We start from the raw sequence: 24,748 nt of genomic DNA on the forward strand, positions 1-24,748 counted from the left end.
ATCGCTCACAGTAAATGAGGTTGCATTAGGGAAGGGAACTTTAATATCTTCTGTATTTCATAGCATCTCAGCTGATGCATTCTAGGATAGCATTTGCCTTTTTCACAGTTGTACTGCATTGAGGGCTTGTAACTGTCAGCTGATCAGCTAGCACACGTGGATCCTCCAGAGATCATTTAAAATGCTGAGAAATCACCTAAGTAAAAGACTAGCAGCCCAAGGATTTTGACAGGTGTGTGTAGCTAGGGACTGTAGAGCACTTTATTAAGACAATTTCCATGGAAACAAACATTAATGGAAACACTATGGAATACAGAGATTCAAAGTTTTTCCCTCAATTTTTTAAAGTGATTTTTCTCTTCATAATTATTCCTATGTGTTGTTTTATCAATATGTGCTATTGTAAATATTGTAATTATTTCTAGTTGAAAGAAAAGTAGCAAAAATAGCTGAGAGATTCTAAATTTCTTGTCTTCAACAAGGCTTTAAAGYATGCCAAACAAGCCTGTTCAGGAATTGCAAAGAATATTCAGAGAGGGTGCAGGTGAGACTACCTCAAGCTGTATGTAGTRGAGGCATAGGACCCTGACTTTACTTGTAAAGATAAATGGCATCTTATGTTCATCTCTTCTAGTTAACTGAAGTCAGAATTACTAGTTTTACGATACACCTTTATGGTGTYGGTAACAAACTGTCTCTGTCAAGCTGGAAATAAGTCCCTGGAATCCATCCATTTCAAAGGGAATTCAAAAAAAGGTTTGCAGCTTCTTTTCTGTGAGTGACATCACAAGAAGATAGAGAGGATAAAATATTATACATCACTACTTATATAGGCTTTAATGAAGCTTACTGCAGTAAGGACATGAAGGTGTTGTATACTGCTTGGTAAAATGCTGCACAATTTCRTATGGTTCTTGGAGAAAAAGTATATCATCTTATAAGAAACCAATCAACGGGTGATAATATTAGCCTCTATGAAGGACCTATACCCAAAAGCCAAGCTGTGGATGATAGTGGGAAATATACTTGTGGTGGTAGTACCTGTGAGTTAAAGGAAGACTACTGCAATGAGTGAGCTTGCTCATTAGATCAGAAGAATGAGTATTTACAAGACTGATGAAAATGGTCTCTTCCAAATAAATGTTTGCATGATCTAAAAAAAAAAAAAAAAAAAAAAAAAAAAACATAGGAATCCAAGTAAACCACATGGTGAGGTTAAGATGGAATTCAAAAGTAAAACAACAGCAGCACTAACCAATGAGCATTCAAGGCTTTCCAGAACAAGTGGTATGGTGCAGTGCCTGCAATAAAAGTAGGACAGAAATGTGACTTAGTGCTAATGGCATGTAGGGGGCTGGACATTKGCAAAGGTGTAAAGAAAGGTACAAGCCTCCAGAAGCCAAGAAGGACCTCCGGCTTTGGATATTCGGAAGCTTTTCTTCATTCACGCTGGAGCTGGACGTATAGGCTCTGTCCAAGTAGACAGCCAAAGGAGCCAAAACCAAAACAACATCATAGAATCTCAGTTTTTCAGGTCAAAATCAAAGAATGCACTGAAGAACAAGACTATGATGCCTTCTTCTGTGTTCTGTGTTGTAGGTACAGAAAAGCAATTATCCTCTCACTTATTGACTTATTGGCTCTGTTTTGTTTTTACAAAATAGAATTTTCCTTCTAAGTACCCAGACTGAACACTATGGTATCACTAGTTTAAGATGCACAGTTTTCAATTTTTTAATAAATTCTTCCACCTCCAGCCCAAATAAATTAAACTTTATCCTCCTAAAAATACCAAAAATGATACCAAAAATGACACCCTTCCTGAGGTATTCAGCTTCCAAGTATGAATTCCCAGGGATGCTACCTTTCCTTTGCATGTAAGGCAGAATGAATCTGAAAAGTTTTGCACATACAGCTATAGAAGCAAATGTTCTAAAGTAATAACACTCGGACTATCTCTAGCAATTTGCATCCTCAAGTCCAGAGTTTTACTGACTTTCTTCCMTACTCACCATTTCCTCCAATGGGATGTTAATGTATTCAGGATTCAGTGGTTGCCACAGCTGACAAAGTATCCTGTCAGATGCATGATTAGGGCAGAAAAATTTATTTTTTTTTTTTTGCCAGTATCACCCCAGTTCCAGCCTTTCTCTCAAGAAAATCTAGGTGATACTGCTTTCCAAAGACAATGTGGAATATGAGGACGCTTTTTTTTATTATTTTTTTCTTCACATGAAGGTTCAGCTTTTTCTTTTTCATCTTTTTCCTCAATTGCAATAAGTGGAGATGATTAATGAAAAATGGATTGATTGTCAGTTTCTTTGAGTATATTATATCATTGGGTTAAGTGTGATAGATACCTAACTGTAAAAGAACAAATGGCATTTTCAAATCACAGGAATGCAAAAGCTGGACTATTACAGTTTCATCTTGGTATTTCACGGTGTTTGAATAGATAGAAATAGATTGAAAATATCAGCAGAGTGCATACTTTTTGGTCTACTGTTGCAGATGGTATCGCTGGGACACTGCTTTGYTTTTAGAAGTCTTTGACAATAGCTTGAAGAGAGCAAGAAAAAAAATACATTGGCTAAAATAGAGCAGAAAAAWGTTTCCATTGTAACAGATGACAGTATGTTTAGCAATGCAGTTGCTATAATTTATATAATTAAAAAAATGACATATATATCAATAAGATGATAGCAAAGATCATTGGATAAAAGATGAAATCAGAAAGGAGTAAGCAGTGTAATAGTTAGAGCATATGTTTGATAGAAGCAAATAGGGGAAGGTCTGGAAATTAACCCTTAACAAATGAAGGAATATATTTTTTCAATATAATTTTTGTAAGGAGATTTGTCTGATTAATTTTATCTATAAGCAATTTACCTCACTTGACCACATTCAGTTTTCTGAGTTGTCTGTAGCTATACTGTTATGATAATTTCTTTAAGTTTTGAATAACAAGTATATGTATGACTTTTTTTCCTTTCTGTAATAGTTTTTTCTCATTTAGCTATAGCTTTATAATTTGTCAACTCTAAAATGTAAATCACTTCCTTAGCTGACTCCACTGCTTATGTCCAGTGCTTAGGTTTATGATCTATTGAAGAACAGTAGTAATGACATGATGCAAACAGTGGGATTGAAATAAACTTTAGTATAAACAAATATACTTATTTATATGCCTATATCAGGACAATGATATACCTTTTACCTTTAAATGCTCTACCAAGTGACAGGCAGTTACCTGCTGCCATATGTAACTGTAAGAAGCACCATGAAGATGACTTAATCATATTATTTTAAGGCCCAAATGCAAAAYGATCGAGTGAGGAGTCTGCTTAAAGATACGCAGGAAACTTAACTACCTCAGCTGCTTTAAAAAGCTCTGGATTATATTCCCTTCATGGTCATACACCACCTAGTGCTACAAGAATATTTTAAGACATGCATATGTTAGTGTGAAAATTGTAGAAACCCATAACCAAAAGATCAGGTAATGAAAACTTGCACAAAGCGGACAGAAGACTTTCCAAGATCAAGTGCCCATGGACATATAGAAGAAGAGCAGTCCCTTTATCTCACTGAGGACAGGGCTTTTACTGTGACAGGTAATCATATTTATCCCTTCTCGCATCCTTTAATACAAAAAGGCCAACTAAAGACAGATTTTATATATTACAGAAACATCAGTAGTAATAAATCATTTTTTAAAAAATAGTGCCCCCTCCTCCTTCCCCTGGTTTATCATGCTGGGGTGAAGGCACCCTGAGTGTGAGCTGGGAGGCACAGAGCTCCCTTGCGGTTCTCCTCCCCATGCGGCCCTAGACAGGAGCTCTGCACAGCACTCCCCAGCTCTGCATGTTGTCTTCCTCCATGGAGCTGAAGAGAAACATGTGTGATCACAAAGGTTTGTTTTTTTTTTTTTTCCTACAATGCTAACAATTGGGGAAAAAAGTGAATTTGGCAGAACTGAATAAACCACTGAAGTTGTATGAGTTGACTGGTGTGAGTAGGGGAGGCAGTGGGAGGTAGCAGGCTGCTGCAGAAGCAATATAGAAAAGAACATGAAGGCAACTGTCCTYTCTTCAATGAACTGCTGACTGCAGGTGAATGATGTTGATGTTCTTCAGCTACCATTTTTCAAGAAAAAAGTCACCTTCAGGCAGTGCTTTGTGTTCAGTTCATTGCTTGTGATTTCTTCAGGCTAGGGGATATCTAATAACAATTCTGTTTATACAGGATTTTTTATTAAATATGTGTGCTGATGGAAATGATTTTCTTTTATTTGTTGACTAGACTCAAGGCATTGTAGACTGATGTCTTGTTTTAAATTCAGTACTTGGAAACAAGGTTTCTTTATGAGCAAGAAAGTCCCGTAATTTTCAGATGACATGCTCATAACTTACATTGCTGAAGTKTCTTTTTTTCAAAATACAATAAACTCAGCATCTCTTTGAAACCTATTACAAAGCTTTTTTTACAAATAAAAATACCTTAATTACTCTAAATTTAATGAAGCTTTTCTGTAAGCATCTGTGACACTGAAGAACCAACAGYCATATTCTGCTGTGAGTTACAACTGGATTTTAAAAAAGGAGCATTACATTCAATGGTCCTAGCAAACTTTAAAGTAGGATTTAGTGATGTGTGGCAGATGGATTCATTCTGTTTTCTTCAAGTCTGTTCCCCTGTGTTTGATTAACCTCTTGTTGAAAGTCTCTGCCCAAGTGTAGAGTATGTAGAGTATCAGGCAACAAGCAAGGAGTTTTGCCAAACAGAATGACTTGCAGCTATYGCTGATGAAATTTACTTGCTTGAAACTACAATTTGACAGGAAAATGTGTTTTTGCTGAGGAAAATATATTTTTCAATGGTTACAAAAGTAAACCAAACTACACTGCAAAGATTTGTAGTGGAAAACGCTGCTATAGTATTTCATTACAGATGATTATATGCTCGCATTTCCTCTCTCATTGTATTGATCAGACCTCTCAGGCTATATTTTTCACAAGACAGCATAGCTGGAGCACTGGTGATGTATCTCAATGGCTCGCCAAGGATGGAGGCCACAGTACGCTCTCAGAGATGCAGTATGACAGGACTGTGGCAGCACTAGGTAATATAGTGTCACTTCTTCTCATTTAAATCCAGAAATATATGATAATTTTTAGTAAGAAATATCCATCCTTTTCTTTGAGGGGTTCAAGGAATGGAAGCCCTATATCTGGATGCCCACAGTGCACACCACTTCTAGAGGGTATTAAAAATTATACTGTAATTAGGATGTGTGGGTTTAAGTGTGTGATCCTATTTTAAAGGTTTGCTAATAGTTCTAGTAATATTCACCTCAGAAGAGGTTAAAAAATAATTATTATAAAGCTACTGATATTTATCAACAGCTCCRTTATTAGCTACTAGGAGACGCAACCATCCCTCTATCTGAAAGCATGATTGCATCAGATTATAAGAGTTATTTGTCAAGCACTATGATAAAGGAGGAAGAAAGGAGTTAACAAGAATGCACAACTGTAGAGTATTTGGTATGGTGTATTATGCTCCTCAGCCTATTTTCTTTCCTGGTTACTTCAGTGTCTCGTTCTGTTTTTGTGGTGAATGAACTTTCCACTCTTTAAAGTTCATTTGTAACCCTTATCTGCTCCCATTTCCACCACTCCTCCCCCCCGCCCCATTTCCCTGTGCACAAGCCATTAGGATGTGCTAAAAGACTAATCTTGTCCTCACTTCAGTTTGTGTGAAGGACTCCCAGTACAGCAAAACCAACGCAGCTCTGCTTCAGCAAGGCGTAAGAGGATTTCTCTGTCCTCGCCCCCACTGGAGCGGTGCTGGTGACTCAGTGAGTCACGTACTTTACAGGAATTTAGCGTGGCACCACTAACTGCTCCTCTGCCCAGCAGTGCCCACGTTGTCTGGAGGGAGAGTATGACTCACCTAGTGCTTCTACAGGCCTGCTGCTCCTTCATGGCTTGAGAAAACGAGTCCTTGCTATTGTATTGATTTAAAAAAAAAAAAAAAAGATACCTCTCCATGTCTCTCGGCAAATATCCTGACCAAAACCTTGGTACACAGCTCCTTTTTCAAATGTTATACTTGGCTAGGTATTGAATTAAGCTATAGAGGTATTTAAATTAGGTGAATTATACTTTATTTTGTTCTTGTACTCTAAGGGTTGCTGGCTTGTCCATTTGCGAATTTCTTTCACAAAGTATCATTTTGCCAGGGAACCCTGCTATGAACCCTGTGTTCAGGGTTAAAACTCTCTGTAGCGTTAGTTCTCAGGGCTTTTCCATTAGGAATGCCTGCTTAACTCCAGGATAGACTCCCTGATGGAGGCAACTCAAAAATATCTAGAAGGCAGGCTTATCAAAAATATGGGGAGCTCATGGTTACAGTGCGCTTTGCTGGATTTAGTCATTGGATTTGAGCATCCTTCTCTCATGACCCTGATAAGTCTGTGTCCTGCAGGACTTGGCTGCTTGGTCAGGATCTTTCCAAATCTCCTACATCTGATGGCTTTCACTTGCTGAAAAGTACTCTTGGAATAGGAAAGAGGCAGTAGCTAAGGGTGCTCTCTAGCACATGGCAAAAACCCTCATCGCTGGGCTAGGAATATTATATAACACCGCAGGTACTTGGCTTTGTATAAATAACCAAATACAACAATAACTGGATCTGGAACTTTATTTCAGATTTGCTATAACTTGAGAATTATCTTTACCTTTAGTCTGTTGGGAGTGCAGTGAAATGTTTCTGATTCTTACTTTCTTTGGAGAAATATAWGAAGAAGACTCTTTCATCCTAATTAAGGACTATTTTTTTGTATTCTGTATATTTAAAAAAAATAGTATATTTTAGTGTGTTTCATATACGACAAAATGACCGCTTCTGTCAGGACGAACAATCATTTCTTGCCTAGATCTTGTCAAATATTACTGAGCTGCTTTCCAATGGAATTAATCACAGCTTGGCCTAAGAGTTCAAGGATTTGGCCTGCTGTCACAAATACATCRCTATTTTGATATTTTCAAAAGAAAAATTATTGCTAAAGTGAACTGTTTCTTTTCTATATCCATTTATGCCTGAGCAAGCATCCTTTTTATGACATAAATCATATGTAATGTTCCTTCTTGTATGCAAGCAATGAGAAAATGTCCTCAGGCAACTTGTTTTCTAAAATAATCAGGCCAGGCATCCCCCACCTGGAAAAGTACTGTTACAGAGCTGATGGCTTAAAACACAGTGAATGGTGAAATATGACTGATGTAAGCCAGTGTACCAGAAAACATTTTTGTTTCAGATATTATACCTGCTCTCAAATCTAATCCTGGTTTTAGTGGTTTAGTTACTCAAGGGCAGACATCAAACACCTGCTCTGTCCACTCTCCTTCACTGCCAATACCATCAATTTTCCAAATGAGTCAGCTCATCTCTGTTCGGTAATTGATTGGTAATACAGAGTTCTAATTGAGGCTGTAAAATGAAGCTTGCAGATTTGATTGCCTGGTAGGAGTTCAGAGCACTTCAGTGATCAGAGCTATTGGTCTTGTAAATGGTATAAGCAAAGGCAAAACCAAAAAGAAAAGTAAAAAATTCACAGTAGTATAAAATGAGCTAACTCTGTTTTTACTTCATATTCAGGCTAAAATACCTTGAAGAGCAAACTTTTCTGGAGAAATAAAACAAYAAAATAAAGGTGAAAATAATCTTTCCAACTTTATTTCTAAGGCAGCACATCATCCTGAAGAGAGAGACAGGTTGAATACTGCCACTGTAAAACCCAWGACTGACATCTTGAAAACGGGTTAGAATTGATTTCCAATTTGAAACACAGGAAGAAGTAGATATAATTTGGGGAAAATATTACTGAAATATATATTCAGCAAGAAGCAAGCAGCATGSAGTGACAGGTTTCATTAGCCCTTGTGCTGGTATAAATAGTTGTTTCAAGCCCTTCCCCTTGAGGACTGCAATACATTGATATGGTTTTGTCTTCACCCAAGCTAACATTCAAGCTAGGATATTTGTGGAAGCAATTTAAACATTAAAATAAAGTAAGGATAACATTTAAAGTTAAAGACCAGATTTAATTTTTTATTTAAGAATAAATACCAAGTTACTACTTTTTTTTGCATGTAGCACCAACTTTAGTATTCAAGAAGCCCATTTTTGGGTGGTTACCAGGACCCTCAAAGGTAACTCTATTTTGAGCAATAACTTAAAAGCTTTTACATCAATCAGCATAGTACAGGCTTTATACAAGTGGGTGCAAAATGGACCCACTGAAGAAATCATAAGTCTGTTTTATGATAGCAGAATTGCAAGCTATAGAGACTAGGATACAGGCAGTGAATCCTGGCAGCAGGTGAGTGTCTCAATTTCATAAAAGCCTAAATATGATGTGAAATATGATATGAAATATCTGAAATTCCTAAAGCATTAATGTTTCCACATCTGTGAAGCCCCAGAAGCTCCAGTGCTTTGTGAGTGCYGTGCTGTGCAGTTTTCCCCTTGCTCTCAAGGCGCATCATGACATGCCGTTTTGGATAGTGCCATGGCCAGGCAGCATGAGGGCACTTCTTACCTCCTTTCACCCAGTGGAGATTCTTCAAAGTCCTGTCTACTAATGTGCCCCRACTGTGGGGAGTAATCAGATTCCTTTACATAAAGGGAGAAGAAAGGAGAACAAGAGAAAGCCAAGGGCTGTGATCTGGGGTTATGGTGCCTACTGAAGGAGGGAAGACCTGGTCCCCCAGGCTGTTCTGAAATTACAGACCTYATGAAAAACTGGATCCAAATCCTCTGGTCTGGATGTGAATCTCGTATAAGAATGAAGAGTCTTTTTGTCTTTAACAGTTATTTCATTCTTCTTGCCTAGGGTTCATTCTATTTCTGATTCTTCATTTTCACATTTTGCCTCTTAGTCTGTCCAGCCCTCCTAATCCTCTATGCTAGTTTGTTTTCTTCCTATGTATTTTTTTTCTTTTTTGTTGTGTGAGATTTTTGCACGCATTTCTTGTGTTACGTCAACTATTCTCCTCAACTTGAGCCAAATCCTGTTCTTGATTAGTGACCAACACCCGCTGAGGGCAAAAARAAAGGTTCCTTTTGACTTCATCTGACTTAGGAAGTACACAACAACACTGAGCAAAGAAACATCTTACAGAATTTAGGACAGAGATGCAAATCTGCATTCAAGGGCACAGACTGAATGAAGCATAGTACAGAGCATTTTATAGTAACAAATCTATTACATGCACCTATCTCTACAGATGTAACTGCTAAGTTTAAATTTACAAGACAATGTAATGGTTTAATTTTATAAAAATCTATACTGTTTCATTATCTTACTAAATTTCACCACATGAACTAGCACACTTTACTGATGCAGAATAAACAAGGCAGGAGGGGCACTCTGCGGACTATTAAAGTGTACAAGTGTTTTCAAATGAATGAAAGTGTGAAATATCCTTATTATATTTGAAGTGGGAGCCCAAGGCGAAGTGTCATGCCTGGCAAAGTTGAATATCTCTTACACCTCTTGACATCTCAAAGAAATAGATGTTTAATAGAGATCCAGTCAATTACAGTTTACCATTGTGGAAAAAAAGAGAACATCCTTCAGAGCATTGATAACCAGCTAAATAAGGTAGCACAGTATCGGAATAGGTGCACGCAGTGGTTGATGTTGTCAGTTGACCTTTGCTAGATATGTTCATYGAACAGTACACTTACTAGTAAGTGATCTGAAAGTGGAGTTGAGCTTTGAGATGACAAACTTTCATGATCATAATTTATTCAGGTTAATCAAAATTAAAGCATGGTATTGAATTGCTGGGTGATTAAATGGCAGATGCAATTCAATGTTAATAGTATTAATTAATGGCCATGACAAAAAAACATAACAATGCTATTAGAACTGTTCTAAATGTTAGTTCCTAAGGAATAACTAACAAATTCAACACAAAATACTTACAGCATTCTGATGATTTATGATTGACTCTATCACACAGATARTTCTGTCACAGCACCAGCTTGATTCTCTCAAATTATAACAAAATTKGAATTATTAATACATTTTACAGAGTGGAAATTCCAAAATTCAATTTGGCAATTCTAAAAACAAGTTATCTAGATTGGAAAAAGGATAGCATTATTTGTGTTCTCTTTTTATCATATATTGACAGTCATACGTGTGTCCAGTGAGGCCTAAGTTTTCTATTTGGGCTAGGTTTTATGGTGAAATTCTTTCCTGAAATGCATCCATACTAATGTACTTGTTACTATTCACAGAACAGAGTTTGGTCAGAGCAAAAACACCCTGCATAATGCAGAGTATAGTGCTTCAGGGAGTGCAGCTGATAAGAGAAAAAGGGACTCAAGGTGCAAGTAAGTYGGTAATGCACTGAAGGAAATTGCCTATGAATATTTTCTGAGACTGATTTGAATTTAGATATTTTAGATCATTTCAATGAAAAGCTTTACTTTGGTTTAGCCTGGACCAGACCCAATGTATGTTTTCTTATTAARTATTAATTAAACTATTTAAGTATTAGGAAACACAAAAATCAAGATTGTTTTTTAGAGAGATTAGAATTGATTTTTCTGTTAATCATTTCCTGTCAATAAAATTTCAGCAGGAAACATCTGATCAACTCTCATAAAACTGTGTGCTAGTGGAAACAGCTTAGCAACTTGAGATACTTGAGATTTTAAAGGCTAGACCATCCTATGTATTTCTGATTTGAGGTCAATGACTGTTATCTCCAGGTGAATGTCAGTATGCATGTACTGAAAATTACATCTCCCTCCCCTCTAGGCATGCCAGTTTACCTATGTGACTCCTGCCTTACCCAGTTCTGTGAAATGATTTAAGACAAGAAAAATTGAAGAAGTTCCCTGCATTGGGAGGGAGGAAATGTCCATCTGGAAGCAGTAATAGGAGAATGATCTGATCTAATCTGATTGAGTGCTGTACTCCCTCCTGAAGACCAAACATAAATTCCTGAATCACTCAGGTGTATTTGAGTGTGTATTTATGGTCCAAAATCTAGACTACTAATTCAAAGCATCTAAAAGTGATCCTCCTAAGGSATCCCCCTAGTGTTAGACATTCATTTAATTTAGATTGTTATTTCCAAACAAATTATAACTTGTTGCTTGCTTTATTTATTATTATGTCTCACTTGAGAAGAAAAGCCTTTTAGTAGAAAGGAGAAGAAAACACACAAACAAATACAAAACTCCACAAGAAAATTAGTTCAAGGGAAGAAATGTTGCTTTGTGAGGGAAAAGATGTTGAGGCTTGGTTCGGTGAATTGACATAGCGTGAGAGTGATGTGTTTAAAGAGCAAAACTAARTGACGGCTGTGAGTGTATCAGACTGCAGACTGATACTGTTAGCATTTTTCAGAAATTAAAGGCACTGTCTAGAGCAAAAGCACACTGCAAAATTCAGAGAGACAARATCACTGCCACCATATGGCTCTGTGGATAGAGAGCCCTTCCTGTGGCTAAGACTTATGATCCGGGACCTGCWGTCTAGGGTTGTCACCAGCCTCGGGATTAACAGGAGTACTGAGTCAGTCCTATGCCTGTGGCTGGTCTTAATGCTCGTTTGAAGGGACATTACCTTGCGCYGTGTGGGTGCAATAGGTGCAAAGGAGGCAGACAGGGCAGGACCTGGCACGCACGTATCCGTGAGCAGYGCGGCTTATCGCAGGCTGAGGCCTTTGCAGCAGTGCGAAGGACGCTACCACGTTGCGCGCTAGAAGGTATGTGTCGCCCAGGCCACAGCAGGGACATAAAAATGAGGTCTAAGTGTGGTAGAGGAGATGAAAGTGCTCTTTGGGAAATCTACATTTAGTAGTAAATATATTTTTCTTGACAAAATGCATTTAACTGTAGCTGTACAARTTTTGTGGTGAACAGAGGTATAGGATATTATTAATGTATGACACATGAGTGTCCAGTGTTTTCAAAACTCGTCAAATGGCTTCTATGTTCAGAGCTTGGAAGCTCTGCTTGGCAGAGGAATACACACACAGGGTTTTTGTATTTTTATTCTAATTTCATTAAATAATTTATATATTTTCAGTGCAGAGGAAGGAAGGATTTTAGGTGGCTTTCAAATGTGCTTGCTAAAAACTCTAATGAAAATGAAATTAAAATCTACCTTCCACCAAAAATGAAGCCATCAAGAAGTGTAACACAACACAGAAATAGGATCTCATTATGCAAATGCATCACAGAGGATCCTAATAGATGGGAGCCACTCTGCGTCAGTCTCTGCAATTAAAATGTACGGTGTATAATTAAAATTAATGTAATTAAAACAGTCTCAGCACCACGGTTCAATTATGTCACTCAAACATTGCCTCTAGACACACCAGAATCACATGTCAGTAATACGGAAAAGATGATCTCTACATTCCTTTAGATTAATAAACAGCTGGGACTAAAAGAAGGGAAAAAGGATGTTCTGTTTCCCAAGGCAAATCTACCCTGCATTCTTCACTGTAAAGTTCTCCTTGCTTATCTCACTGTCTTTTCAGTTTTACATTCAGCAGCAGTGAGCAATTTTTCACTCCTGAAATCACAACTTTGTCAATAATTTCTGTAGGAGGTAAAGCAGGGACTTAATTATTTGATCATAAAAGTTATTCAGATTGCAAACTGTAGAAACACTGCTGAGCATGCATACAACTTATGGCTGACCAGTCAACAGGTATGATAAGGATGTAAGGAAAAGCTGTTTTATGTGATGTATAATTTCTGTAACAGGCTTCCTGCTCCTTCTCCCCCCTCTCTCCCCTCACACACAAAAAAAAAAAAAGAAAGAAAAAAAGCTGGTGTAAGGCATTTAATCACTGACTTTCCATTACAAAGTGTGTCCCTCTCAACCTCTCAAACTGATATACTACCCAGAGAGAAAAGTGGATCAAACTGTAGAGCTACTGAAGCAAGGAGCCTGAGCACCTCCACCTGTAATATTCTTCAGAAATGCATTGCTCTCGCTGTTGCATAGTTTCTCATCAGATTAACCATCTTCCTTTTGACTTTTAAACCCTTCCAACCTCCTAGAGCATCAACAGCTGCTTATTAAGCAGCTACTTATAAAAAGAATACTGAGCTTTTCCAAGTAGTCAGTCAAAACTACCAGTATTCTATAAGAAAAACTATATCCTGTAGAAGAAGTTATTTTTGTCTATAAGGGAGATCCTGTATCTCTCCATATCATTAGCAAAGGATAAGGTAGGGTTAGTCTAGCAGTAATTTCAATCATCTCATTAGAGAAATACAGAAATACATAACAGAAAACAATTTTCTGTTAAATTTATTTGGCACACTTCRGTGTCCCTTTGAATTTACCAACTGGTTTTAACGTTGTACTTGCTTATTTTCCTTTGATTAGTACAGATTGCCTCTAACATCACTCTGACCATAATTACAGAGACACAAGTGGAGGCAATAAAGTGTTTGATAATGACCATAAAAAAATTGCTGAGAGTTTTGGAGGTTTTGCAACAAGAATCCAGGAACTTGTGCAATTTTCAGTTAATAATGGATACATAATCTACAATCAAAAAAAATAATACTTAAGCTTTAATTCTGGCCTTGGGTGGGGTGACACAATTATATGAGGAGTTTTAATTCTGTAAGTAAACTACTTACTCTATGAACTAGTCTGCCTGTGGGAAATGGAGACATCATTGATTTCTGAAGGACTTTCTATGTTCCCAAGCTCCAAACTTTATATATTTGCTTCTACACCTTCCAAAGAAAACTTCAAGACAATATCAAGTCCTCCAAACCAACTTTGCGCTCAGCAGGCTAAACTGGATATTTTATTCAGAGAAGTCACAAGATTTACCATGCTCAAAAGCCACATTTAATCACCAAAACCTACTTTTCTAAACACCTTAAGTTTAAGGACTAGTCAACATAGCAGGGAAAAAAGTCCAGTTTTATGTTGGCTAAATRATGTATTTTGGAAGAAGTATGTTCTAAAAGACTTACTATTCTTAATTTAATGCAGTGGATGTTAAAAATKAATAAAAATTTAAAAGAGATGATGAGCCTCAGTTTGGGTACGGACAAACTATCTGAAAGAGCCTTGAAGATGAAGAGATGAGAAAGAGCACACATGGATTTGCCAAGGATAGATCATGTCAGATCAATTTTATTTCTCCCCCATTAACCTGGTAAGTTTTCCCAGGAACCTTTTCCCAGTAATGAATCAGCTTTCTTCCTAAAATCTAATAAGATTTTAACAGTGTCTCACATGATATTCTTATAAGAAGCCTAGGGAAGCATAGTTTGGATGAAACTATTGTAGTRAAACTATGATATATTGCAAAACTGGTTGGAAAACTGTTAGCAGAGAATAAATATCGCTGATTCATGGTCAAAATGGAAGGAAATGTTAAGTGTGGTTTTGCAGGGTTCTCTACTAAGTCTGGTATTAACATACATATAAAAGATTGGAATGAAGGAAGATTATTCTCATTAAAACAGCAGATTATATCACCCTGGATTATACTGCTACCATGTTAGAGAACAGTATTAGAATTCACTACCATCTTGACAAACAGGAAACAGACTGAAAAAAAAAAATAATATGGTTCAGCAGGGATGAGTACACATAGTAGCCAAGAATCATCAACTGCATGATGTAGGATCAAGAATGATTGCCTAGAGAGCAGTTCTGCCAGAGAGATCTGCAGTTTACAAGAGGAACATGAGCCAACAGTGTCACTCCTGCAAGAAAAGCAGACTTCTAAACTGGTACAAACAAACACAGGTACAGCCAGCCAAATTCATGAATTTATTTGATGTAAAGTACATCTTTATGTGTTGTTGAACTATAGTTATTACCTCTACAGATCTATGTGAAAAATAAGATTTTACTCCCTTATAATCACCATAGATAAAAATAATTCACCAATGCAAAAACATACRGATTATTTCCTGACTTATGCACCATGAATGGATTTGTTCATGAAATCCACATCAAAAAGATTCATTACAGATAACGTGTTGAAAAGTGGAAATTATYCCCCCAATGATTTCCCTGTCTAATTAAATTTGCATAGTTGGAGTCTTAAAGTCATTTTCCTCATGCAGAATTCATTAAGTGACCAAGAAATAAAATAAAAAAYGGTAAGGATGATTTTACCCTCCCAGTCATTTTGAGGAGTAACTTCTCAAAGTATTAATGCACTTAAATTAATCTATATTTTCCATATTTATAGTTAAAAAGAGAGAAATATATAAGCAATCTATGATATTAATTAGGATTTCTATTATTGATTCCTGACAATAGAAAATATGTGGAAAAGTATTTTAATGTTAACATGGATGGAAAAGCATAGAAAGAGTGTCTTCTTTCATTTTTGTCTTAAAAACAAAAATGGAATTAAATAAGAGCTACCTTCTGTTACGGGAATGACAAATAGTGTCTTTACTATAAAATTTGTCAATCAGTCAGAGTAATATAAGTACTTAAAAGTAGCTACTCAGCTAGCCGTTTCAAATGCTAAATCTGAACTTCCTTAAAGCACAGGTGGTTTATGGATATCCAGTTCTTCAGCTGAGCAAAATACTGTTACTAATAGAGGCTGAAAAATGGTGATGCTAAGCACAATATATTTCTTCTATAACCCTGATTGTTCATCATCATCATCTACAGATCACACAGACTGTGTGAACTACACAGAACAGAAGGCCAGTGAGAGAACCCTGGGGAATATCAGCCAATTWTCGTTATGCTTAATGTGTATTTATTTAATTGATATGGTAGAGATGATACTTAGGAGCAATGAAATCACATTCTAAGTTGTTATTTATGAAAATCTGTGAACAGAAGGAACTAAAGTGGGAAAACAGTTCCCAAAAGATGACTCAATCTGTTGGCAGGATGCAGTCACTAAAGTAAACTCAGAAAATCTGCTTGTCCATGAGGTGTACCCATTGTAATATAGTAATAATGGATCAAAATATGTAATTACTCAGTGTGGTTTGAGGAGGTTTTTTTTTTTTTTTTTAGATCAATTTGTGTACAAAAAAAAAGAAAAGAAAAAAAAGAAAAAAAGCACAGCTATCTTCTTCTTTCACAGAATGGAGAAYAAGGTTGTGTATCCCTCCATGCATCCCTCCGTTTGCTCTGGGATCATAAAGACTAACTCAGAAGCAGTGGAAAAAAAAGGTTACACAAAGGATACCTGTACCTCTGTATGGTTAAATACGGAAACTGCAAGTGTATTAACACCTTGAAATTAACAAGTAGATCTAGAACAGACGAGCAGCCCTGAACCCAGACCTAAGCAACGTATTTGTTTATGGAGATCTCACAGTCACTCTCTTATCTCACCACCTGCACTAGAACCTGCTGAGGTGGACACAGTGCAACTTAAGCCTCATGCTAGGTGGAAGCTGAACACACATATGCTGTAATCGACCTCATGGGAAACAGACCTTAGATGAAATTTGGCAAGTAAGCTGGCCCTGACATCATGAGATCCAGCTCAAAATAGAGACATACAAGGTCAAACTGGTAATCAAAAGCAACCAGCTTTCCCTTACCAGGGAAAGCAGAGAGTTCAAAGCACCTTGCTACAGCAGTAAGGGAGATTTTCTACTTAGGAATAGGTCCACTGCTTCTTCTAGTAGTAGGAAAGAATAAGGCAGCAGCTCATATCTCTGCTGTCCAAAGATAGTACCTGTAAACCGGGCTGAGTTCATTCACTGAGTGCCACCTGGCACTGTCTCTAGGCATGTAGTACTCAGCTGGAAGAAGAAACAGTTAAGAGGCATCTTCTTCCTCTGTGTGCACTAGGAATGGTGAGAAGGAGCTACAGAGAGTTCTATGCAGGCTCAAATTCTACAACAGTATACCTGCATCTTTTGATATTCCCAAGTAGAATTAAGACTTCTTCCTGCTGTGTATGTAAAATATGAGTGAGTTACTTTTTTTTTTTCCACCTGATCCAACAAACTAGATGCATTTCTTAACACAAAACAGAGGGGAGCAAGTCTGCTTGTATTCTCTTATTGCCTTCTAAATGCCAGTTGCAATTTTGAAATGCTTTTGGTGTTGYTTCTCCATGAAGAAAATAGATGAACCTGAAAAAAATCATGAGCAACTTGCTCAACAGACGTGTAAYCCTGAAAGTCTTAGTGATCACCCTGGGGTAACAAAAAGAGTCATAGCAACACAATACTGGTCCAGTCCAGTCCAGTCCCTAGCTAYTAAACACAATCATGTGTCTCTTTCATAAACTAAATAAGATCCACCTTAAAGCCTATAAGGAATGTTGGAAGATTGTTCTGGAATATCATTTTGTATGATTTCATGTGTCTACATCTTCAGGTCAATGTGTGATTTCATACATAAAAGACCTAAGAAAATACCTAAAGGGCTTTCCATTGAAACTCTGCCATTATTTCAGCGGGCTTTCCAAGGACATTATTTGACAGAGCTGGGAAATATGCAAGTTAGTTAGTTAGTGAAGACTGTATTTCAATATCACTTTCCAATTCATTCACTTCCCTTTCCCAGCGTCCAGATAATTAAGTTCTAGCTGTATCCCTAGAGTAGTGCCTAAGGCAAAAATAAGGGCAGAGGCACCTGAAAAAAATCACTGAGATTAATTCCCCTTGTGAGTCCTGAGAAGAGGGACCATATACCATCTAATAGAAATGACCAAAGGAAAGAAAAGACAATATAAAGGTTCAAGTGATAGTTTTTCTACTGATTGGATGGAGGGAGGTAATTTATTAATACCGCTTTCATACAGCACTTCTCTTATTCAAGAAAAACACAGAAACAATTTCCTCTCTCTGAGTAAACTTCATATTGCATATATKTGCTCTATTTCTGTGAAGCTGAACACTTTGTGTTTTTAGAGCTAGACATTCATATGATAAAATATGACATTTCGTAAAAATACTTTCTTCAGAGATTTAAGGGGTCAGAAGCTTTCACAATTTTGTTACTGCTGYGGGAATGATGTGCCAGGATACTTCCTCTCTTTGAGTCCTCAGCCCTGTGATGGAGTGAAACAGTTTGTTCCATAGCTTCTTGCTTGCTAAGACATGTATGTTCAGATCAGTTTATCCGAGTAAAAGGGCCCCTTTTCCTGAGTATGCCATGTTCTCTTCTGACAGTGAACATGTGCCTGCCCCACCTGCAGCATGGTTACTTGGTGCAAGTACAAGGCGCATGCTCTTCCCTGACAGAGTAAGTAAGTTTACCATGCACGTGCACAAGGTGCCGTACTGTTCACGTGGGCAGGCCCTGGTGTGCGTCCYTTTCTTGCCACTGGGACAAAGCGTGTGACTTGTCAAAATGGCAAGGCTGGGCATTAGTCATTTACTACATGGAAAGGTAGGCTGGAATGTAAATCTTTAGGCATTTCGTAAGAAAAAGTTATTGAGAGCCTCCAGACAGATGCAAGTGTATCACTCCTACAGCTGTCACTATTCTTCAGTTGCCAAATTGCCGGCTAGGATATTCAGGAAAAAAGCAATGAGTTTCAGGTAAATTCATATATTTTATTAAAGACCTTCAAGGAACCTGAAGATCATTTAATATTTCCAAAGGAGTAGACTATGGTACGCTATATTAATGGTCAGATCTGATAAAGAATAATCTAGAGGTAGTTTTGATATGTTCCAAGAACCTCTTTCAGTCATGTGGGTTGTTTCTTAACGCACGTCCACCTCTACTTAAGATGTCTTTTAAACTATTTTATTTAACCCTTCTGGAACAATCCCCCTAATCTCTATGTTTATATGTTGCCCTCTAGATGACAGCAAAAGTCAATTCCCTGTCATCTTATTAAAAGTGTATTTAGTTTAGCCTCTTTCCTCTACACAGCTAACAAAGCCCTGATTAATCAGCTATATAGCAAGAGTAAACACATTGCTTCACTTAATTAAAAATTAAATTCCTCTTGAGGAATCATTACAGTAGCAATCTAGTATATGCCTTTGTTAAATAGGTGTTTCTTCGAGGACACAATGAGCAGTAGACTATGGGGARCTCTGCGTCAATATAAACAGAAATTTGTTCAGACATGAAATTAGAATACCGCACATGTTCATCCTCTAGAAAGAGGCAGGTATAGAAAAACCAASGGAATAGAAGTGCTATATTTGGTACAGTCTGCATCTGGAATGCTTTTAAAACGCACCCTGTAATTTTAATATTTTGAAGAGGTCACGAAAGGTAGTGCTTTGCGCTTCCTTGTGGAAATGCTTTCAGTGTCTAGAACTTCAAACAAAAATTGTCAAACTGATCAAAGATGCARATGCTAATAATACCATTTAAGAAAAATATTGAAAACATTTTCTTCAAAGGCTTTTCTTCTCAGTTTTCCACCTTCTAATAAAACTAGAAGCAAGTAGATTAAACTTACAGAAACCAAAATAGCTGTGGCTAATGTGTTAGCTTTTCATAAGCAATACAATCAGAACATGCTCCTGGATTGGTTACAAGTTGCATCTGCTTTTTACATCTACACAGTGTGATATGGAAATACAGGATTTTGGTCTTGAKTGTTAGCCCACCATAACCAGTACTCAGGTAGACAATGTCATAGCTTCCAGACACAAGCCGTGGTGTACTGCAGGATGCAGATGTATCTATTCTTTCTTTCCACTCACTATCATTAACTCTGCATTGCACATGTGACTAGAGTGGCACAAAATCATTCCCCGTATTTTGCAGATATCCATATCTTGTACTTTGCAAACAGAAGAAGAAAATACCTCTTCACTCAGCTTCTCTTCCATTTCAGTGGGTTGAGAGCCATAGCACCCAGCCAGAAGAGTCACTGTACCCTTCACTGGATGACATTCAGCACAACAGGTCTACACTAAGTACAGTGTGTTTGTTTCTTGGCACGGCAGGGAGTCAAGACCTCCTCTAATGACAGTATCACAATTTTGTTCCTTACCTTTCAGAATCACAGATTAGAATAGCTCACTCGGAGGCCTAGCATCCTCAGTMCAAAAGCAGGCATTCAAGTGAGAGTAAGCACTTTGTATGTTTTGCTGAGGATTCATCTCTGCTGAATGATATATTCCCATGATYCAGATATGCGAAAGTGATCTTTTCTGTAGCATAATTGTTAACATGAGGATTCTTATTTATTTTCTCAGCTACAATGCATGTAAAGCAAATAGACCATAGCAATACCATTACACACATTTCTGCACTCACTTTAGAGACRATCAATATCAATTATCAAATTCTCAACAGGAGAGAAAGGCTGTGAAATTGCCCATAAAACAAATTTACAAAATCATCTCAATACTTTCTGTTTTCTCTTCTCTTCTAAAAATTATGCATAAATAATTATTTCAAAGGTACTTTCACCTTCATTAGCATAATATGTCCTAATCACGAAATTAGTGATGATGCCTTCCCATGTTTCATGGAAATGAGGAAAACGGGTTAGATTCTTGTTTTAATGAAGGTTCATGTTTTATAATTGATCTTATTCTTTGGAGCAGAGTCACTCTCTGGTACTTGCCTCTCCAGCTCTGCAACAGACCAGTAACTTTTACTCAGATAAAAGCTGTGTCCACTCTGTTAGTCAAATAGTGAATTTTTCAAATGCCTGATGTATCTAAAAAGCTCAGGAAGAGATTTCCTGCTTGTAGGAATTCATTATCAAGGAGCTTGAAGCTTCTTTCAGGAAGATAGACTGTAGGTATTTGAGCACTCACCTGTTGCCTTATCTATCTCTTGTGGAAAAAAAAAAAACAGTAAATAGGATGCAAGTTTTCATATAAACTAAATATCCCAGCTTCTTTTGTGAGTTCCTCCTCTTCTGCTCCCCTCCTTGAGGCAAAACAGTCACAAAGAAGTTTTCTTCCCATTTCGTAGCACAACTGATTATAAAGTAGGCTTCCAAGGGAGGGATGGGTCAATATGCAGATAACGTTAGTCTGGTTTAGATCACTTCTGGAAACACAGGAAGGAAGAAACTTGGGATTTGCATTTATATATTCATTATGCATATATTTCGCATGCACGCACACACACACACACAGTTTAAATGGCACAAATGCCCAAAGATATTTGGCACAGCATTAGTCAGTTGTCTGTCAGGCTTTATCCTAAGGTGCTCGCATCAAAAATTATTCAATGGATTGTATGATAGATTTTAAAATACCCATTTCCATGTCCTCCTGCAAGCCCAGTGATTCAGACTCCTGGCAGCTGAAGTGCATTTCAGTCTAACAGGACGTACAATGTATTTCAGACACCAGATGTAACATTGTTGGCAGCTGCATAACATATCAACTATTTTCTTTCTCTTACAGTGAAGAACTTAGTTCTCCATCATTTTATTATGCCATTGRTCCCCATTCGCTTTAGCAGAAACACACTGGAATAGGCATGTCTCAAGATTCCTAGTGCTTTACAGCCTTTTCCTATCTACTGCTTTCCAAAATGATTAGGCATATCACACCTAGGGATCGTTTAATATTGTGCACTCTGTGTTTGTCCATAGAAAGTACAAAGACATCCATCATTTTACAAGGCATTGCCAGCTTGAAAGTGTCATATTTGTACTTTTGAACATGTAATATATTTATTCTCTGTTTGGTTTTTTCAATGTCTCATCCTTAATCCTTTATCACTAATTTAGACAACTAATTGCTTCAGACAAATTACATTATTCGCTTTCATGTTTCCCTATATGTTAAATACTGATAAGTAGCCTCCACTTATCAAYGATAGTCAGCTTTACATTAATTATATTTCAAGGCACATAGAAGTCATTGCGCAGTAGCCCTCCTTAGTGATGCACCACATACTGAATATGAATCAAATATAAAGAATTTAACAGAAAATGACTGAAATATTGAATCCTGAGCAGAGATGAAAATAATACATTCAAATTAATTCAGGCATTTTTGAATACCATCAATTTTACTACAGCTTATGCTCTCAACAATCACTGTCTTTGAACTGCAGCAACTGGGATTAAAGATTAGCATGTATGGAGCCCACCTGAATCTTTCTGAATAGGCACAATTATATTATGATTTGTAATGCAGTGCTCCTTCTCTTGAATGCTAACACCAGCATGGTTTTATTATGAAAATCTCAAAAATTACTAATGTCTTTTAGAACATTATTTCAGCTGTTTTTATGTGCTGAGTTGTACTGACTATGCATGCAGCATAAATTAAGGATAAAATATGTTCTAATCTAGCTGTAATTAGAATGCAAATTAAAGGAAATGGGTTAGTATAGCAAAAAAAATAATAACAAAACTATTACCCCAAATGTATTTGGAACCTTAAGCCTTGAAGCTTAATAAGCAATTTGAAAGCAAGTCAAACAGTCTGAGCTAGATGCTAATAGATAACCACCTGTGTCCTTCCAGTACTCTGCAAGGCCTCATTAGCTGTGTGAGGCCATGGATCTTGGCTCCTTTTCCACTTAAGTAAATTTAGCACTATGAAGAACCATGACAGGCTGGGCATTTCATGTTAATGAACTCCACTCCACATAGTGCTCTCTCCCTATTAAAAAAATGACCCTTTGTAAGGAAAACTATTTTTTTAATCTAAAATATTAGTCCAGCAGTATTTAGAGCAATTCCCTGTGCAAATTCAAGCATAAAAGAATCATCTAGGATGGTTTTCTAACAAGCCAGATGCTATGTCTATTAAATAAATCTCTATAAGGTTGTAGTCCTTTGTTTGAATGAGAACAATATTAACTGGATCAAAAGTTTCTTTTATTTTAACTCTATCAAAYACAGTAAGGTTACTGCAGAAAAATTAAAAGCATTCCTGGGAAATGATTTCACAGACCTCTAGTGGACTGAAATTGAGCTTCTCAGACTTAACGTGTTGCTTAGCACAGCAACAACTACCCATAGTTTATTTGTAGTATCTACTTGTAAAAAGAGCTAAATACTGCTGACACATTTTATTTTCCAGCAACACCAGTGCTATTTTCTGCTTTCTAGATCTGAAGATTTATGGTTCAAATACCTGTCAGCACATGTCCCAGAAATACAGAGTCACACTATAATGCTGCTTTTGTAGTATTCYTATTTATTGTTTAAGGATTAGAATCAGTTTTAGTTTAGAGATCATATCAGTTTCTGCAAGACCTCATGAGGTAAGTGCTGAAATTGCTTGACTTCTGCTCAGACGAGGCTCTTTTYCACTATCTCACCTTCCAGCTACCGACTCTGGTGTTAAAAACCACTAAAATTCTCAGAACTCTGGATTGAGCTGGAGATCCCAGATTTCAGGTCTGGTGACCAGATTAGACTAGAACCCACACAATCGAAAGCCCTGTGGTCATTTGGAGCACTGAATGTCACCCTGAATTTTCAGGTGTTTTATCCCAGATCACCAACAGAACACTTTCAGGGTGTTGCAGGCACATCATTCTTATAGATTTGGCAACAATCAGGCTTCTTACAGAAAAACCTAGAGATGAAGCTGATGATGGCTGTCAAGTGTAGAAATTACTCTTATCTTTCTTCTGAGGTGGTCTTGAACCACCTCAAGTTAAGTCAAGGCAGGTCATTGGAGTGAGCAGAAAAATGAGCTGCAGAGAGAGCACACTTTTTTAATAGAGGGACACACAGAGATAATCAGGGAYTGGTGAGAGGAAGCGAGATTTTGAAAAGCACTGCACTTCAGCAGTGGTTAGGCACTGAGCCTTCTTTTATAGTCTTATTAGATACCAAAATAGCTTTCACAATTCTCATGCAAAATGTATCTAATACTCGGTTTGTATTAGARAAAATGAAATAGCTCACTGAGGTAGGTCTGGCAACATTAACCTTTTCTTGTATTATTTCCAGTTTTACAGAAATTCACTACTTCAGAGACTTGAGATAGACGCTTCTTCTGACTGCTGAGTTCTGTCTCCTTAGTAATATTGCCACTGAAAACACATTAAGCCTGTGCTTCATTTCTCTCAGTTCCAGGCTTTTTCTGTTACCATTTCAAGAACCATTTCAATAGGTTCTACTCCGAGTGGTCACCAGGGACCCCAAGCAGCTTCTTTGCTAGTGAAAGCATCTCCAGGCCTGCCTGGGGAGATAGCCGGAGTATTCTGGACCTGGCAGCTCACAAAAGACRACGCACATGAAGGTCAGAGAGAGAAAGCATTCAGAGGCAAAAGGACTTAGTAATGCAATCAGCTTTCAGGGGTATCTGACCACCGTCAGAACACATGCAAAATTTTATTCTTCAAGAAAGCTTTCTCACTATAAACTGCTTAAGAAAGAGCTAGTGGGAAAGAAAAATGAAGAGTGGGGGATATCCTGAGCATTGGCTCTCTACTGAGAGAAGAAAAAGTGCATTAACACCTCCACAGTGAGGATCTAAATTACTTAGGGAATGCTTAGACATTATGGTACTAAACACTACAGGAAACTCTAAAGCAGATGTATGAAACATTAAATAATTTAATTTATTTCCAATATCTGCTTTTACCCTGATACTTTATTCCAAATTTTCTAACATGCTTGGGGCAAGCACCAAAATAACAGCAGCCCCTTTCAAAAAAGTAGTATTCAGGAAGCAGAATAGTCTTTTTTTCTGATGTACTCCCATCATATTAATTTCTCTCTATCTCATACTTCCATTGCAGAAATCTCACAAATAATTTCTCTTCAGAAAGTCTCACCATAGTAACTTCCTCCCAGATATCATGTTATCACTTGATAATCTC

This window comes from Rhea americana, unplaced genomic scaffold (genome assembly GCF_003343005.1).
Source record: "Rhea americana isolate MKP2758 unplaced genomic scaffold, rheAme1 scaffold_8, whole genome shotgun sequence".
Classification (NCBI taxonomy): Eukaryota; Metazoa; Chordata; class Aves; order Rheiformes; family Rheidae; genus Rhea; species Rhea americana.